Here is a 9,987-nt window from a genome sequence, read left to right on the forward strand (position 1 = left end):
CTCAAACTGACACTAATCGTCAACCTCACCCTAAACATCACCGTAAACATTAACCCTAACCCTTACTCTAACCCTCACCCTAACCCTAACTCTCACCCTAACCCTCACCCTCACCCTAATCGCCACCCTAACACTATCACTAACCATAACCCTAACCCTCACCCTCACCCTTACCCTCACCCTAACCATCACCCTCACCCTAATCGTCACACTAACACTAACCCTAACCATAACCCTAACCCTCACCCTCACCCTTACCCTCAACCTAACCCTTACCCTCACCCTAACCCTAAACCTAATCCTCACACTAACCCTAATTTAAACCTAACCATCACCCTGACCCTAACCCTTCCCCTCACCTTAACCCTAACCCTAACCATGACCCTCGCACTCACACTAGCCCTAACCCTCACACAAACCCTTACCCTACCCCCCAGCCTAACCCTAAACCTAACCCTAACCCTAACCCTCACCCTCACTCTAACCCTAACCGTAACCCTCATCCTCACCCTAAGCCTCACCTTCACCCTAATCCTCAATCTAACCCTAAACCTCAACCTCACCCTCACCATAACCCTAACCCTAACCCTAACCCTAACCCTCACCCTCATACTAACCCTCACCATAATCTTAAACCTAATCCTAACCCTAACCCTCACTCTCACTCTCAGCCTCACCCTAACCCTAACCCTAACCCTAACCCTAACCTTAACCTCACCCTAATTCTAACCCTAACCCTAACCCTCACCTTAAAATTCTCCCTAAACCTAAACCTAACCCTAACCCTCAACCTCACCCTAATCCTCTCCCTAACATTTACCCTCACCATAACCCTCATCCCAACCCTAACACTCACACTAACCCTAACCTTTACCCTGACCCTAACTCTACCCCTCACCATAACCATCACCTTAAACCTAACCCTAACCCTTACAGTAACCCTAACACTCGCTCGAAAACAAAACCTCACCCTCACCCTCACCCTCACACTAAACCTAACCCTAACCTTAACCCTTACTCTAACACTCACCCTCACCCTAACTCTAACCCTCAACCTCACCCTAACACTCAATCTCACCCTAACCCTAACCCTAACCCTAACTGTAACCTTCACCCTAACCCTAACCCTCAACCACATCCTTACCCTCACATTCACCCGAACGTAACCCTTACTGTAAACCAAACCGTAAACCTAAACCACATCCTAATCCTCATCCTCACCTGAAACCTCACTCTCACCCTAACATTCACCCTCACCGTAAACATCAGCCTAACCCTAAACCTCACCCTAACACTAACCGTAACCATCACCCTCACCCTAACCCTGATCCTCAGCCTAATCCTAACCCTAACCGTAATCCTAACCCTAACCATCACCCTCAACGAAACCCTAAGATTAACCCTATACCTATTCCTCACCCTAACCCTAACCCTAACCCTCACCCTCACTCTAACCCTTATCCTAATCCTAACACTCACCCTCAACCTCAGACTAACCCTAAGGCTAACCCTAAACCTAACCCTCACCCTCACCCTAACCCTAACACTAACCCTAACCCTCAGCCTCACTCTCACCCTTACCCTAACCCTCACCCTCACCATAACCCTCACCGTCAACCTGACCCTCAATATAACCCTAAATCTTACCCACAGCCTAAAGTTCACCTGAGCCTGAACCCCTCACCCTCACCCTAAACCTCACCATCACCCTAAACATCACCATAACCCTAACCATAACCATAATCCTAACCCTCACCCTAAGCCTAACTCTCATCCTAAACCTAACTCTAAACCTAAACTTCACCCTCACCCTCACGCTAACCCTTACCCTCACCCTCAACCTAACCCTCACCGTCACCCTAACCCTCAACATAACTCTAAACCAAACCCACACCCTAAGCCAAATCCCAACCGGAACATAAACCTCATCCTAACCCTAAACATCACACTTACCCTAACCCTAACCCTAACCCTAAACCTCTCCCTAAGCCTAACTCTCACCCTAACCTTCACCCTCACCTAATCATTACCCTAATCATAACCCTAACCCTAACCATAAAAATAACCCTAACCCTCACCCTCAGCCTTACCCTCACCCTAAACCTTACCCTCACAATAACACTAACCCTAAACCAAACCCTCACACTAACCCTAACCCTAACCATAAAGCTCACCCTCATCTTCACCCTAACCCTAACACTAAACTTAATCCTCATCCTAACCCTAACCTCACCCTAATCTGAAACCTAACTTCATCCTAACCCTAACCCTAAACCTCAATCTAAACCTAACCCTCACCATAACACTAATCCTAAATCTAATCCTCAAACTCACCTTCACCCTAACCCTAATCCTAACCCTAATCCTAAACCTAACCCTCACCCTCATCCCTACCTTAACCCTAAACCTAACCCTAAACCTCACCCACACTCTAACCCTAACCCTAACCCTAACCCTAACCCTAACCATCACCCTAACCCTACCCCACACCCTAAACCTCACCCTTACCCTTACCCTAACGCTAACCCTTACCTAATCCAAAAAGTAACCCTCACCCTCATGCTAACCCTCACCCTAACGCTAACCCTATCCCCTACCATAACCCTAACCCTCACCCTCACCCTCAACCTCAGCCTAAACCTAAACCTAAGACTCACCCTAACCCTAACCCTCACTCTAACCCTAATTCTCACAATAACCCTAACCCTCACCCTAAATCTAACCCTCACCCTAACCCCAACCCTAAACCTTACCCTCAACATAACCCTAAACCTAAACCTAACCCTAACCCTAACACTAAACCTCACCTTTACCCTAACCCTCACCCTACACCGTAACCTCAACATAACCGTAAACTTAACCCTAACCCTCACAGTAACCCTAACCTTAACCCTAACCCTACCCCTAACCATAACCATCACCCTAACCCTCACCCAAACCCTCACACTAACCCTAACCCTCACCCGAAACCTAACACTCACCCTAAACCTCACCCTCAACCTAAACATCACCCTAACCCTAACCCTTACCCTCACCCTACCCTAACCCTAACCCTCAACCTAAAGCTAACCCTCACCTTAACCCTCACCTTCAACCTAATCCTCACCCTAACCCTCACGCTAACAATTACCTACCCCAAAACCTCACCCTCAACCTCAACTTCAACCTAAACCTCACCCTCACACTAGGCCTCACTGTAAACCAAAAGACAACCCTACCTCTAACACTAACCCTCACCCTCACCCTCAGCCTAACCTTATTCTAACCCTAATCCTAACCCTAACACTCACCCTCACCCTAAACCTAAACTTAACACTAACCCTAACCCTAAACCTAACTGTCAACCTAACCCTAACCCACACCCTCACCATAACCCTCACCCAAACCCTAAGCCTAACCCTAACCCACCCCCTAAACCTAACTCTCACTCTAACCTTCACCCTAACCCTAATCATTACCCTAACCATTACCCTAACCCTAACCATAACAATAACCCTAACCCTCACCCTCAGTGTTACCCTCACCCTAACCCTTACACTCACCTTAACCCTAACCTTAACCTAACCCTCACACTAACCCTAACCCTATCCATCACACTCACCCTCACCCTAAACCTCAACCTAACCTTAAACCTAACCCTCACCTTCACACTAACCCTAACCCTAACCCTCACCCTCACACTAACCCTCATCCTAACCCTTACCCTCAAATTAAACCTAACTGTAACCATAACCATAACCTTCACACTAACCCTAAACCTCCCCCTAACCCTAACCCTACCCCTCACAGTAAACGTCAGCCTTACCCTAACCCTAACCCTAGCCCTTACCTAACCCAAACCCTCACACTCCCCCTCCCACTAACCCTCACCCTTACACTCACCCTCACCCTAGCCCTCACCCTAATCCTAACCCTAACTCTTATCCTAACCCTAACCCTCAGCCTAAACCTAAACTTAACCCTATTCCAAACCCTAATCCTAATCCTCACCCTCACCCTCACCCTCACCTTAAAACTAACCCTAACCCTCAACCTAACCCTCTCCCTAACCCTAACCCTCACCCTAAACCTTACACTAACCCTAACCTTCACCCTCACCCTCAGCCTAACAATAACCCTAACCCTAACCCTCACGACAAGAATAACCCTCACATTGACCCTAACCCTGAAACTCACCCTAATCCTAACCTTAACCCTCACCCTAATGCTAACCCTAACCCTAACCCTCACCCTAACCATATCCCTCACCCTAAACCTTTCCCTCACCATAACTTTAACCCTAACCCGAACCCTCACACTAACCCTAACCCTCACCCTAAACCTAAGCCTACCACTCAACATAACACTCACCCTAATCCTAACCATAACCCTCACACTAACCCTATCCCTCAACCGAAACCACACCCTCACCCTCACCCTCAGCCTCACCCTAAATATCCCCCAAACCCTAACCATCAACTTAATCGTAACCCTAACCCTCACCCTAAACATAACCCTCAGCCTAACCCTCAACCTCACCCTAATCCTCACCCTAACCCTAAACTTAAACCTAAACCTTACCTAACCCAAAAGCTCAATCTCACCCTCACCCTCACCCTAACCCTCACGCTAGGCCTCACCCTAAACCTAACAGTAATCCTCACACTCAAGCTACCCCTCAGCCTAAAACTAACCCTAACCATAATCCTAAACCTAACACTCAACCTCACCCTCACTCTAAACCTAACTCTAAACCTAACCCTCACCCTAACCCTAACCCTCACCCTAGCCCTAATCCACACCCTCACTATAATCTTTACCCTAACCCCTAAACCTCACCCTAAACCTAAACCTCACCCTAACCCTAACCCTAAATCTAACCCTCACACTCACACTGACCCTCATCCTAATCCTCACCCTAACCCTAACACTAACCCTTACCTTACCCAAACCCTCACCCTCATCCTCACCCTAACCCTCACCCTCACCCTAGGCCTCAACCTAACCCTAACACTAACCCTAACCCTAACACTTACACTAATCCTCACCCTCACCCTCAAACTCACCCTCAGCCTAAACCTAACCCTAACCCTCATCCTAACCCTAACCCTCACTTTCACCCTCATACTAAACCTAACCCTAACCCTAATCCTCACCCTAAAGCTACCCCTCACCCTACCCCTCACCCTAAACCATACCCTAAACCTAAACCTAACATTAACCCTCACCCTCAACCTAACCCTAACCATAACCTTAACACTCACACTCACACTAAACCTAACCCTCAACCTAAACCTAACCCTAACACTCACGCTCACCCTAACCCTAACCCAAAATCTAACACTCACCCTCACCCTCACCCTAAACCTAAACCTCAGCCTCACCCTTACCCTAACCCTAATCCTAAGCCTCACACAAACCCTCAACCTAAACCTAAGCCTAAACCGAACCCTAACCCTCACCCTCACCCTTAGCCTCACCATAATCCTAAACCTAAACATAACCCTCACCCTAACCCTAAACCTCACCCTAACCCTAACCCTCACCCTAACCCTAACCTCACCCTAATCCTAACCCTAACCCTAAACCTCACCTTAAACTTCACCCTAACCGTAACCCACACACTCACCCTAACCCTCACCCTAACATTTAACCTCATCATAACCCTAACACCAACGCTAACACTCACACTAACCCTAACCCTCACCCTGACCCTAACACTACCCTTCACTATAACCATCACCCTAACCCTAACCCGAACCCTTACACTAACCCTAACACTCGCTCGAACCAAAACCCTCACCCTAAAACTCACCCTCACCCTAAACATCACCCTAACCCTAACCATCAATCTAAACCTAACCGTAACCCTCACCCTAAACCTAACCCTCAAACTAACCCTCACCCTCACCCTAATCCTCACCCTAACCCTAACCCTAACCCTTACCTAACCCAAACCCTCACCCTCACCCTCTCCCTAACCTTCACCCTCACCCTAGGCCTCACCCTAACCCTAAACCTAACCCTAACACTTACACTAACCCTCACCCTCACCCTTAAACTCACACTCAGCCTAAATCTAACCCTAACCCTCACCTAAGCCTAACCCTCACCCTAGCACTTACCCTAACCCTAACCCTTACCCTCACCCTAACACTCAACCTAAACCTAACCCTCATCTTAGCCCTCACCCAAACCCTAACCCTAACCTTACCCCTTACCCTAACCCTCAACCTAACCCTTACCCTAAACCTAATCCTAACGCTCACCCTCACCCTAACCCTCACCCTTACCGAAACTCTCACCCTCAACCTAACCCTAACCCTAACCCTAACACTCACACTCACACTAACCCTAAACCTCGCCCTAAACCTAACCCTAACACTCAAGCTCAACCTAAACCTAACCCTAAAACTAACCCTCACCCTCACCCTCACCCTAACCCTAAACCTCACACTAACCCTGAACCTAAACCTAAACCTAACCCAAACCCTAACCTTCACCCTCACCCTCAGCCTCACCCTAAACCTAGCCCTAACCTTAACTCTCACCCTACCCAAAAACGTCACCCTAAACCTAACCCTCACCCTAACGCTAACCCTAAATCTAACCCTCACACTCAGCCTCACCCTAACCATAATCCTAACCCTAGTCCTAACCCTAACCCTCACCCTCACCCTCACCCTTACCATAAACCTAACCATAACCCTAAACCTCACACACACGCTCAACCTCACCCTAACCCTAACCCTAACCTTAATCCTAACCCTAACCCTAACCCTAACGCTCACCCTTACCCTAACCATTACCCTAACCCTCACCCTCACACTAACCCTAAACCTCACCGCACCCTATCCCTAACCCTAAAGCTAACTATAACCCTCACCCTCACCCCAACCCGAATGCTCACACTCACCCTAACCTTCTCCTTCACTGTAAACATCTCCCTAACCATAACCCTCAACCTAACCCTCACCCTAAACTTTACACTTATCCTAACCCTAACCCTAACCCTAACCCTCATCATAACCCTAACAGTCAACCACACCCTAACCCTCACCCTCACCATAACCCTAACCCTTACCCTAACCCTAACACTACCACTCACCCACGCCATTACCCTCATCCTCACCCGAACGCTCACCCTCACCCTAACCTTCATCATCACTGTAAATATCTCCCTAACCCTAACCTTAACAATCACCCTAAGCCTGAGCCTCAAACTCACCCTGACCTTCAGCCTAATCCTAACCCTAACCCTAATCCTAACGCTAACCCTGAACCTCACCCTCACATTAACCCTAACCATAAAGCACACCCTCACTCTAAGCTGAACCCTCACCCTCACCCTAACCCTCACCGTCACCCTAACCCTCAACATAACTCTAAACCTCACCCTCAACCTAACCCTCACCCGAAACCGAAACCTCACACTCACACTAATCCTCAACCTCACCATAAACTTCACCCTAACCCTAAACCGAACCCGAAACCTAACCCTCAACCTAACCCTGTCACCCTAACCCTAATCCTCACCCTAAACCTAACCTCATGCTAATCCTCACCCTAACACTAGCCTTCACCTTAAACTTCACCCTAACCCTAAACCTAACCCTAACCCTCACGCTCACCCTAACCCTCACCATAAGAATTACCCTCACCATAACCCTAACCCCAACCCTAACACTCACATTAACCCTAATCCTGAACCTGACACTAACAATACCCCTCAACATAACCATGACCCTAATCTTAACCCTAACCCTAACACTCACTCTAACCGTAACCTTCAATCGAAATCTAACCCTAACCCTCACCCTAACACTAACCATCACCCTAACCCTCACCCTCACCCTAATCCTCACCCTAACCCTAACCCTAACCCTAACCCTAACCCTCACCCTCACCGTAACCCTCAACCTTACCATAACCCTGACCCTCAACCTAAACCTAACCCTAACCCTAACACTCACACTCACACTAACCCTAACACTCAACCTAAACCTAACTCTAACACTCAAGCTCAACCTAACCCTAACCCTAAAACTAACCCTCACCCTCACCCACACCCTAACCCTAACCCTAACCCTCACACTAACCCTCAACCTAAACCTAAACATAACCACAACCCTAACCCTCACCGTCACCCTCAGCCCCACTCTAAACCTAACCCTAACCCTAACCCTCACCCTAACCCTAAACCTAACCCTCACCCTAACGCTAACCCTAAATCTAACCCTCACACTCACCCTCACCCTAACCCTAAACCTAACTCTAGTCCTAAACCTAACCCTCACCCTCACCCTCACCGTAACCCTAACCCTAACCCTCACCCTCACCCTAACCCTAACCCTACGCCTACCCTAACCCTCACCCTCACCCTCACCGTAACCCGAACGCTCACCCTAACCCTAACCTTCACCTTCACCGTAAACATCTCACTAACCCTAACCCTCACCCTAACCCTCACACTAAACTTTACCATTATCCTAACCCTAATCTTAACCCTAACCCTAATCCTCATCTTCACCCTCACCTTCAGCCTCACCCTAACCATAAACCTCACCCTAACACTAAGCCTCACACTCAACCTAACCCTTACCCTAACATTTACCCTCACCATAACCCTAACCCTAACCCTAGCACTCACACTAAGCCTCAACATCACCCTAACCCAAACCCTACCCCTCACCATAACCATCACCCGATCCCTAACACTAATACTTACACTAACCCTAACACTCACCTGAACCCTCAACCTCACCCTAACCCACACCCTCACATTATCCCTCATCCTCACCCTAATCCTCACCCTAAACTTAACCCTAAACCTTACCTAACCCAAACACTCACCCTCACCCTGACCCTCAACCTAACCCTCGCCCGCACTTGAGGCCACACTCTAATCCTAACCCAAACCCTAAACCTTACGCTAAAACTCACAGTCACCCTCACACTCATCCTCAGCCTAAACCTAACCCTAAACCTAATCCTAACCCTACCCCTCAAGCTCACCCTCACACTAACCCTAACCCTAACCCTAACCTTCACCCTAAACCTAACCCTCACACTAACCCTAAACCTAACCCTCACCCTAGCCCTCACCCTAACCCTAACCTTAACCCTAACCCTAACCCTAACCCTCACCCTAACCCTTAACCTAAAGCAAATCCTAACCCTAACCCAAACCCTCACCTTCACCCTCACCCTCACCCTTACCATAACCCTCACCCTCAAACTAACCTTAATCCTAACCCTAACACTCACACTAACCCTAACACTCACCCTAAACCTAACCCTAACCCTCATGCTCACCCTAACCATAACCCTAAACCTAACCCTCAACCTCACCCTCACCTGAACCCTAACCCTAACCCTAATACTAACCTGAACACTCACACTAACCCTCACTCTAAACCTAAACCTAACCCAATCCTTAACCCTCACCCTCACCCTCAACCCCACCCTAAAACTAACCCTAACCCTAACCCTCACACTAACCCTAAACCTAACCCTCAACCTACATCTAACCCTAACCCTAACCCTAATCCTAAATCTAATCCTCACACTCACCTTCACCCTAACCCTAAGCCTAAACCTATTCCTAAAGCTAGCACTCACCCTCACCTTTACCTTAACCCTAAATCTAACCCTAAACCTCACCCACACTCTACCCCTCACCCTCACCCTAACCCTTACCCTAACCCTAACCGTAACCCTACCCTTCACCCTAAACCTCACCCTCACCCTAACCCTATCCCTTACCAAAAACTAACTCCCACCCTCACCCTAGCCCTCACCCTAACCATAAGCCTATCCCCTACCATAACCCTAACCCTCTCCCTCACCCTCAAACCCAGCCTAAACCAAACCTAACACTAATCCTAACCCTAACTCTAACCCTCACTATAACCCTAAATCTCACCCAAAACCTAACCCTCACCCTAAACCTAACCCTAACCATAACCCTAAACCTCACCTTTACCCTGACCCTCACCCTAAACCTTA

Source organism: Dipodomys merriami, unplaced genomic scaffold (assembly GCF_024711535.1).
Source record: "Dipodomys merriami isolate MVZ:Mamm:240054 unplaced genomic scaffold, mDipMer1.0.p SCAF_58, whole genome shotgun sequence".
In the NCBI taxonomy this organism is placed as follows: domain Eukaryota; kingdom Metazoa; phylum Chordata; class Mammalia; order Rodentia; family Heteromyidae; genus Dipodomys; species Dipodomys merriami.